Below are 10,799 nucleotides of genomic sequence, written 5' to 3'. Positions count from 1 at the left end.
TTTTTACTTGAAATTGATGCTTGCTTGCTTGTTCCCTTTATTGTCTGCAAAAGTAACAAGTTTCCTCAGTCCAGGATGAAGTTCCAGTAGTCCCCATATCCCCTCTCTACCTACAACTCCCCAAAAACCAATATACCCTTCCCTGCTGTCCTTGTGCACACAACCACACTCATCACCTCAGCATACAGTTCAGCTACTAATAATACAGCTCTGATAAATCCTCAGTCTTGCAATGCTGGGCCATCAAAATAAGTGTATTTACACATTCACAGTCCCAGAAACATCCAAAACCACAGGACTGTGTACCAGAGCAGTAGAGGCAGTAGGAAGCTGCAGGAAGTCTTGTGTAATGTTGATGATGTGGGATAAAGAGAGCTGTTCGTAGCACAAACAACTAACTGATCTAGTACTGGTCTAGTTTTAGGAAAGGGTGTAATCATGGAATTACAGAATCAAAGAATTGTTTAGGTTGGAAAATTGTTACCCTAGCATGGGTAACAATGCTACCAATTGTTCAATTGTTACCCTAGCATGGCCAAGTCCACCCTAAACCTTGTCCCCAGGTGCCACATGATCTACACTGATCACTTCAACTTCAGATTCTCCAGATCTAAACACACTCTTCTCCTGGTCGCTTGCATTTCAATCATTAAAATATCCCAGTGAATATCACAGTGAAGAGGGTAGAAAGCCAGTGTGAGTGATCCAGTGCAATATACAGCATCAAGTGATTTCCTGGGGTGTAGGAGACCCTTCCAAGGGTGCTCTGGGACATTGTAGGTCACAGATTGGAAGCCAAATCCAGAACTCACCCCTGATAACACTACACAAGTTATGGGGACACTTGAATATTTCAGAAGGTTCATCTTTTCCCATGGATTAGGAAGAAAAGTTGCCTATTACCAGAGGACTGATGTGGAAATTTTGAATTCTTGTCTAGTCAATACAGTAATGTGGAGAGCATGTAGCATCTGATTTATCATGTAATCTTCACAAAATAATTCGTCAGACAGGAAAAGGGACCTGCCAAATTTCTCTGTATCTTCAGCTGCCACTCACAGATCCAAGTCACTCAGGAACATATACTGACCATGGCCTTGTCTTCCTTTTTTGGCTGAACAGTAGCCTCATACCAAACAGATTGCACTCGAGAGAGGTGGACATTGTGAAGCTGAATTCCTTTCTTGCCATGTCCAGTACTGAAGTCTTGTGTAAAAATTTCTCCATGCTCATGCTGTTCAGGGAATTCAGGTTCCTCAAGTTTCCTGCTTCAGGCCCTGCACCAAGTGTCTCCTCCTTTCTTAGCAGCTGAGCTCTCAGGACAGAAATAACACCTGCAAATAAGAGGGGCTACTAGACTGCTAAAGCAACTAATGTAACATGCAGAGGAGCCTCCAACTACTCACACAGAATGGGCAAATGTTATTTTGGGTTCTAGTACTCACTGTCAGTGAAATCTACATGAAATCACTAATTAGGGTGTAAAAGAAAAGCAGTGTTGACTTACTGGTTCGAATACCGCTGTGGATATAGCTGAAAATAAAGCTGTTTAAGAATTGATCTATGACAATACACATAATACAGCATCCTTTGAAGGTTAAAATAACCCCAAAAATTCAATATGATTGCGTAGAAATAAGGCATCAAAGGACAGCAGTTCAGTTTTAGTAGACTAAAGACCACTTAATGATACCATTAAAAATTACCAGGGCAAAAGCCTGCCAATTATTAGAAAAGAACTAATAAAATGTAGCAGTCACTTCATCATAGAAGCCAAACAGGTTGATCAAACATGATTACTTTGCCTGATAAATACCAAGAGGACACCCTATCTTTCAAGTAACCAAAGTGCAGCTGAGCAGCTTCCAGCTCCCCTGCTACAGCTCCCTGCCTTGCTTAAAGATGGGCATAACAGTAGCCTTATTCCCCTCACCTGGGACCTTTCCTGGGAGTCATCATTTTTCACCAGTGGTAAACATAAGCCTTGCAACTGTGTGGGTGAATTCCTTCAGCAGCCTTTGACAAGTCACAGCCCAGCCCCATGGATATGAATACATCCAGTTTCTTTTAGAAAGTTCAGCTTTTTTAAGAAGCAAGGCCAGGACTTCCCCACGGTTGGCTGTCCCCTTCCTTCTCAAACTCTGTTGGAAGATGCTGACATTGACGGACAAATTTTGCCAATGAAGACTAATGCAGAAAAGCTGCTGCATGCAATGCTTTTTGATTTATCTCTCACAAGGTGGTCACCCATATACAGCAGCAAACATACATTTTCTCTGAACTCTCTTCCGCATCATCCATGCAGAAGTGTTATGCTCAATGTTTGAAGTACCCAAGCAATGTTTTATAGTCCTGTTTTGTTGCCAGTCCTTGCCTCCACCTCTTGTATACTTTTGTGTTTTAATTCATCAAGAAGTTTGCTTAGCTAAGATCCAATTCCCAATCCTCCTGCAGAACAAGGTAGTTTGTTCCTATGCTCTTCATAATTTTCCTTTAAACTCCAACCTCCTCTCCTGAGATTCTCTTCCACAGCTGCTGCCGTGTGTGTGCTAACTGGCAGTTCCCTGAATGCAATGAATTCCGGTCTTACGAAGTCTAGAGTGCTAATTCTGCTGCTTATCTCCCCAGCTTCCCACTAGATCCTTCATCCAGTCATCATGTGTTTGCTGCAGCCTGAGCTGCCACCTGGGATCATATTTATCACTAGTTCATCCTTGCTTCCAGCACTCAGCATTGCCTGGCCAGTATTTACGCTGGGATGTTGGCATTAGCACTGTCTAAGAATTTCTGGCATAACTTGCCTGGTGCTGGTGCCCTCACAGCAGATGTCCACATGGCTGAAAACCTCTCTGAGGTAGAGGAGACTTGGGACTTTCCACTAGTTGTAGAAATCCTCCTCCACTACTTTGTCTTGGTTAGGTGGTCCATGACAGACCCCATCACAACATCCCTCATTTTCCTCTCATCTCTGGCAGAATGTTCTGCAGCCTCACACTGGAGCATTGCACAAGGGAGGAGCACTTTGACATAAAGCTTAAATCCTTCTCATTTCCCCTGTCTATTTGTCCTAAACCGTCCCATGACTGTTCCAGCAGTGCACACTATCACACATTATCTCCATAATTCTGTTCATGTTCCTCTTCTTCCTTTTAAAATTCCTACATTTGCAGCTATTCATCTGTCACTTCTGAGCTTTTGTGCTTTTCCCATAAAAAACCCCTGATTTCAGACCCTTGTCATCAGGTTAGCAGTCTCATTGCAAAGATTTCTTTCCTTCTTAGACGTCAAATACAGATGTCCAAAAATCTAGAGGAACTTACAGAACTTATAGTTTCCAAACATAGTGTGGAAACTCCACTTAAAAATCCATTTGGATATCACAGGACAGCCCAGTGACTAATGCAATGCCCTGGTATTGACAGGGCTTATGGAGAAATCCAGGATACTACAGTGCAGTAATGAGTGCACTGGACAAATGTGTACTGGGACTCAGAAACCCCCCGTGCCCTGGGCTGATCCCCCAGCGTGGGCAGCAGGGCAGGGGGGATTCTGCCCCTCTGCCCCCCAGGTGAGACCCCCCTGCAGAGCTGCCCCAGCCCTGGGAACAGCACAGCAAGGACAGGGAGCTGCTGCAGAGTCCAGAGGAGGCACCAAGATGAGCAGAGGGCTGGAGCAGCTCTGCTGGGAGGAAAGGGGAGATAATTGGGATTGTTCAGCCTGGAGAAGAAAAGCTTTGGGGTGACCTCATTGTGGCCTTCCAGTATCTGAAGGCAACCTACAAGAAAGATGGAGAGAGACTATTTACAAGGGACTGATAGGACAAGGGGCTTCATGCTGACAGAGAGTAGGTTTAGATTAGATATTGTGAAGAAATACTTGGCTGTGAGGGTGGGGAGGCCCTGGCACAGGTTGCCCAGAGAAGCTGTGGCTGCCCCATCCCTGGAAGTGTCCAAGGCCAGGTTGGACGGGGCTTGGAGCAACCTGGGAGAGTGGAAGGTGTCCCTCTCCATGGCCGGGGGAGATGGAATGAGATGATTTTTAAGGTCTTTTCCAACCCAAACCGTTGTATGGTTCTTTGATTCTTTGAAATCAGGAGAAATTAGAACAAAATGAATGGATATAGGAAAAGTGACAGTCTTTCATGTGTATTTGAAAGGGGAAGTCTCACTGCACAAACCTATTTTCTCCTTTGAAGGCCAGATAAAGCACATAGATTTAACTGTCAAGACTACACCTCTAATGCTAAATAACTGCTCCTTAGTGTGATCTCTGGTATCAGATGAAATGGTGGGAGTTGCTTTGCAGTTAGCCTTCAGTGCTCCTGGCCACCAGAACAGCATCAGCACCACACAACCCTTGGCTTGGGGCCCTGCTCTTTAGCAAATGCCTACTTTCCCTTTTGCTCCTAATAAACAATGGCATGGAGAGGAAAACTGCAGCACTGGCATCTGTGTGCACATTGTTGACACAAATGGAACATCATCTGTCAGAGCAGCTTTCAAAGGGGAAACCCCTCACCCTCTGCACTAGACACAGAGGGATTAGAAACTGAGAAAGAAACTGTGAGATGGATAGAAAAGGGCTGGAAGCCCGGCATGGGAAAGTTGGGGAACTTCCAGGACAAAACATAAACTAAACTTTTACCTTTTTCTTCTAGATGGTATTTCTGAAAGATAAATATTACATTAATTCATATTTGTGGGCAAACTAACTTGAAGAATTTTCTTCCACAGATTTAAAAGTTCGGATCATATGGACACTCAGATAAGGATCTTGTAAAAAGCTCTGGGGTACACACCAACTGTTGTTTTAATTCACAGAGATTGTCAGTCCCACTGAAGTGATAAATTGCTGTCACATGGCCTATTGGGCATTCCAGGCTCTTGCAGAGGAATACTCTGTAATTTGAATTACCTGATCCAGACTCCATGAAGATTTAGCTCCACAGTTCTCACCGTTCCATGAGCTAGGTCATAGAAAATCAGCCAACTTCCTCTCTCCAACCATAGGGCAGCCAAGATGACACTTGTCCTTGGGAAGAGGGATCTGTTGAAAAAGGCAAAACAAAGAGAGAAATGGATCCTGACAGCCACTGACATTCTGCCACTTCTGTGTCAGGGCCTGGAGTCCAGTAGGACTAGAAGCAAACCAGAGCACAGCCAGAAGAGGCAGAATCAGAGAAATGCCTGGATAAAGATGGTCCTGCATAGACATAAGGTGTGGGCAAAGTGCTGGTGTGATGACATCCAGGCATGCTGAAAACAGGTCCCATCCCACTTTCTGTAAGGCCCTACAATGTGATTTCCCTTCCCTTGAGTTCAGTGGGCATGAGCTGGGGAGCCCTGGGAGGAAGAGGGGAACTCATGAACACTGGTGAAGCGTGAAAGTGGAGCACTATCAAAGCTTTTGAGTTTGTGGCATAATGGAAATCTCACTCTCTGGTCTGTTTCTTAGAGCAGCAGCAGCAGCAGCCGCCTTGTAACTTGTCTAGTTAGACAGTCCAAGACCAGTACCTCCATGTCATTGGCACAGAACCAACCACCTTCAGGCCTTCTGCTAGGTCCTCCTTCCACCCTGGACCTAGCTGACCAGGACCTCCTGTCCAGTTGCAATGCCAGAAAAAGAAGTATGAATGCAAGTCTCCATGCTCCTCTTCAGGCTCAATGGTCTTCTTTTCTGCCCAGAGAGAAACAAATAAAGCAAACCCAGTTAGAATGTGTGAACCAACCTGCTAATTTCAAGAAGGCATCCTCATATTCCTAGGAGAACTAACTTGAGGAATTTGCTTCCACAGATTTAAAAATCCTGGTCACGTGGACACTCAGACAGGCAATATTGCAAAAATCTCTGGGCTGCACCTCAGATCCTGGGGGCAGTTCTGGGCCCCTCACTGCAAGAAAGACATTGAGGGGCTGGGGCGTGTCCAGGGAAGGGAACAGAGCTGGGAAGGGGCTGGAGCAGCAGGAGGGGCTGAGGGAGCTGGGGGGGCTCAGCCTGGAGAAAAGGAGGCTCAGGGGGGACCTTCTGGCTCTGCAATCCCTGACAGGAGGGGGGAGCCAGGGGCGGGGTCGGGCTCTGCTCCCAGGGAACAGGGACAGGAGGAGAGGGAACGGCCTCCAGCTGTACCGGGGGGAGTTAGGTTGGATATTGGGAAAATTTCTTAACTTGAAAGGGTTGTCCAGCCCTGGCACAGCTGTCCAGGGCAGGGGTTGAGTTCCCATCCTGGAGGGATTTAAAAGATGTGTGGGGGCATGGTTTAGTGGCAGACTTGGCAGTGCTGGGGTAAAGGTTGGATGAATGATGTTGGAGGTCTTTTCCAACCCACATGGAGACCTCACAACAGCTTCACATTTCTGAGAGTACAGGCAGCAGAGAAGAAATTATTCAGTTGGAGGAGCAATTGTTCTGATTTCTTTTGCTGCTTTTATTTCTGCAGGCTCTTTCTCTGTTGGATGCTGAGACACCACTATCATCTCTTTCACTTTTCCTGTGTCTGCTAAACTGTTGGGCATTATGTCCAGAATAGCGAAGTGCAGTCATTGCCAAGTCCTTCCCCTGTTTATCACTTAGTATTTGCAGGAATGTTTCAGAAAAGGATGTGGTTTCAGCAAAGATTGCCTAAATTCATTTCTACTGGGAAACTGGTATTTAGTATCAGTGCCCTTATATTTTAGGAAAAGAAAAAAATTATTTTGTTCAGTGCCTTGATTCTGCCCTAAAAACATGTATGGCAATGTGAGAACTAGTTATTGAAAATCACTTTCTGATCTAATGCTTTTTCTTGCCAGACTCTGTAAGTCATACAGAGTAGAGTAGTATCCCCCCAAAATAAATGGCAACATTTCAATTACAGAGTAAGGACATTAACACATAGCATTTTTGAGGTAAAAAAAACCCCAACACCATCACCCCAAAACAGCAGAGGCTGGGCTGGTGACAGACCCTTTCCTGGGAAATACAAAAATCATGTAGGTTAGAACTACACTTCCAGAAAGTGTAATGATGTAGGAAGGAGTCTGAAGTTTCCTGACTTGCTCATGATTTCCCCACTGCCAAAAAAAGGATCTCAAATCCTTGCAGGGCTTTCAGCTCCCAAGTGCTGTTGTTGGCCATGCTGTTGTTAGGGTAGGGCCTGCCTAGAGAGATCAGTTTGCTCTGCAGCCTGTGATGGGCAGTCTGACAGGGAACTCAGCCCCTGCTCCTGCAGCTTTTCTGCTGCCTCTGTGTAAAACGAGAGCTGCCAGGAATGTTAGCACAGGGCAAGCAGAAATGGTCAGAACAACACTCTGTAGCAACACTGCTCATCCCTGTACTTCTGCTAGGATGTGGCTGGACACTGAGCACTGGAGATGGTAAGAGCACATTTTCCATGTTAAAAGGTTCTTTATCAATTCACTGTTGCTCCATTAAGGTGCATGTTTTCAATATTATGTGCAGAATGTGCTCGGTCCATACTTTGGATGTGAACTCTGGTTGGGAAATTTGCCGCTGAACTAACATTTCTGATAAATGTGGCCGAAGGAATGGGCTGAGAGAATGGCTCAGCAATTCTACATGTTTATATTCTATAAATTCCAATATATTGGAAGCAGGAAAATCTTCTGACGACCATAACTAATGAGACAAAAGCTGCAGGTTGAAAAAGCAGTGTGGACCATTTATTCTTTACTGTGGCAAATGTAAGCAAAAATTTCTAAGTGTGAGCACTTGTGAAGACACGCTGATGTCACAGGCTGGCCATGGAGGGGCTGTAATGGCCTTGCTGTCCCCTGCCCTTTCTGCTCTATTCAGGAATTAATTTTTGCAGATCTTAATGCAGCTGTGATTTACTTTCACTACAAGTCAAGGAAAGTCAGTGCTCCTGTCCCAGGGGGAGTTTTAATATTAAATTGTGTCTAAGGAGCTTTCAACAGACTGGTATTCTTGGAAGTCCTCAGAAAGAGTTAACTGAACATGAGAGGCAAATAAACCCCAGAATGTGGGATTAGAGGATTGGCAGCTTTCAAATGTGAACCACAGGTGCACATTACACACTCTCCTCCCGTGTCCACAGCCAACACCAGCGGAAGAGGTTGGGGCAGGAGATTCAGTCCAAGGATGGATGCCATTTCAGTCCCCCACCAAAGGAGCTGAGGGGTTCCTGTTACAGAGCAGGTGAGAGGGATGGGCAGGGTGGCAGACAGCTGGGGAGAAAAAGGTAACTGAAGCAGCAAGTAACTGTAAGTGGAGCAAGGAAGTGGAATGAAAAGAAAGTAAGGAAGAAGCATAGTATTAACCCCTGCAGGAAACTGTATCATAATCTAAAATAGGCTGTGCTTGTGAGATCAAAGGTCCACATAGCCAAACTTTCTGTCCATGAAAGTGATGGCCAGGAAGGAGTATCCAGACAGAATGGCACTTCTCCCAAACTCTCCCAACTCCCAATAGTTTGTATTTATGGAGTCCCTGAGCAGAATGCAATGCCTGGGTATTTAGCAGCTCATGGTGAATTTTTAACTGCTGATTTGTCCAAGCACTTTTTGAACCCATGAAGTGTTCTCTGAACACATGGCACGTTACTGTGATCCTCCACTGACCCAGAGAAAGCAAATATCCACATATGTAGTTCAATTCCCATTGTTCTTATCTTTGGCTGACTGTTACAAACTTAAATGTTTTTTGCACTTATGTCAAATTTGCATATGAAGACATATATTTGAGGAAGTAAAAATAGTGATTAAATTGCAGAGAGATCTCCCAGGTGCTATAGGCAATCTGCAGGACATATTTATACTACAAGTATAGTATTTTCAAGGGAATTTTCTTTCCAACCACTAAGGTTTCTGTCACTTCAGAGACTCCACCACAGCTTCCCACGTAATGTTAGCAGATAGATTTCCTTGGTGGTCAGTCTAAACATTTCTTTGGTTGCTCTCTGCATCCATCCCAGATGCCAAGGGGAGGATTCAAATCCCTGCTCTTCCTGAAGGGAAGTTGTGTAAAGCAGAACAGCTCCAGCAGAAGACAATGACACCCACAGCCAAGGTGCCAAGGAGTGGTGGCCCATGTACAAGATCAGCAGCTGTGGATTCTAACAGTGCTTACATCTCCTGTCCTGAGGGGATTCCCTACTCACCCTACTAAAGTCTACCTGGGACAGACCTTTCTCTCCATGGGCTTATCACAAAGTACTTGTAAATATTTGAGTTTATCCCAAAACAGAGTGAATGCCTTGTCCAAAGGAGGAGGGGACATTTTTTACATCTCCATCAAGACCACGGCCTGGGAAAATGTATCCCAAATCTGCTGCAGTTAAAAATGCAGTGCCAACTTCACTTCATCACTGCTTAGCTGAGCAACACAGGCATTGCATTCCTCCAAAATCAGTCCCTCAGGTCTCTCAAAGTGCCCTTGATCCCTGAGAAGTGCCTCCAGGCAGCCAGTATCTCTCAGGGTGCAAAGTCTCAGAGCAGAGATGTGTCTTGACTGCTCTGCAAAGACTGAGTTTCACCCCTTTAGTGCCCCGGTGTGTGTATGGTGTTCTCAGTCCTATCTGTGTAAAAACTCTGAATTCAAGAGAACTAATACATGTGGAAATGGGAAAAAGAAATGAAGGACCTCTGTGTATGCCCTTTTCCTGGTTATATGACAAGTTCATTGGTAAACCCATGGTGAATTCAGCTGGTGAGTTTAATTTTACTTCCTCAAGCTCATTGTCAAGAAGTTTTTTCCTTTAATACAAATGTTTTCAAAATACTGTGCAACTGGAATGGTCTGCTCAGGAGATGCAGATGCCCCTCTAGTGCAGGAGTTCACAGCTCTGAGACGTGTGTTCTGTTGGACACAGGCACTGCACCTATTTTAAACTTTCTCTCTGAGATGATCCTTCATGGCCATTTTGGGGCTGTGTTTCCCCTGGGGTCAGTCAGCGCTTAGCAGCTGCCAGGCAGCCCAATCCCACAGGCAGTGTCAATGCCAAAGGCTGTCATCCTCTAGGTATGCCAACAGGTATCCCAGAGGAAGGAATCTTTGCTTTTCCTCCCCTGGGAATGCTATTTGGATCTCAGAAATTTGTCATAATTTATGGCCTCCCCAGGTAAATATTACTGTCAGTTCAGCATGAACAAAAACCTGATATTGCTGTTTTTTTCTCTATATTCTAGCTACTTGTGATGTGCCTTAAGCTGGCACATCACTATAGTTCATATTGTACCATTAGAGGGTTTTTTTACCAGTTTAGAAATTCTGAAAAAAATATCATAATAGGCCAATAAAAATAACAAGAGTTCTCTTTTTACAAAGGTGTTTACAGTGTTTCTTAAATTAAAGGCATATTATTTATTTATCAATTTGGAAAAATAATTTGTTAATATTCCTTAACATGTATTCCCCAAACTAATGTGATGTTCAGGCAAATAAACAGAACTCTAAAATGAGAAGTTTTTACAACTGGAAAAAAAGATTTCAACAGATAAAAGTCATATTTCAGATATTAGAAATCAAGATTTCTAGGAAGCAAGAGCAGAATTCTTCATCAGAAATTGTAGTGATAGGACAAGGGGGAATGGCTTCAAACTGACAGAGAGTAGGTTTAGATTGGATATTTTAAGTAGAAATTCTTGCCTGTGAGAGTGGTGAGGCCCTGACATAGGTTGCCCAGAGAAGCCCCTTGGACAGGGCTTGGAGCAACTTGGTCCAGTGGAAGGTGTCCCTGCCCATGGAAGGGGGTGAACCTGGATGACCTTTAAGGTCCCTTCCAAACCAAACCACTCTGGAATTCTAGGATTTTATATTAACATGTCTACACAATTTTCTTGGGT

Source organism: Myiozetetes cayanensis, unplaced genomic scaffold (genome assembly GCF_022539395.1).
Source record: "Myiozetetes cayanensis isolate MyiCay16 unplaced genomic scaffold, myiCay2020 scf22, whole genome shotgun sequence".
NCBI classification, from domain to species: domain Eukaryota; kingdom Metazoa; phylum Chordata; class Aves; order Passeriformes; family Tyrannidae; genus Myiozetetes; species Myiozetetes cayanensis.
Note: the sequence above shows the minus strand (reverse complement) of the source record.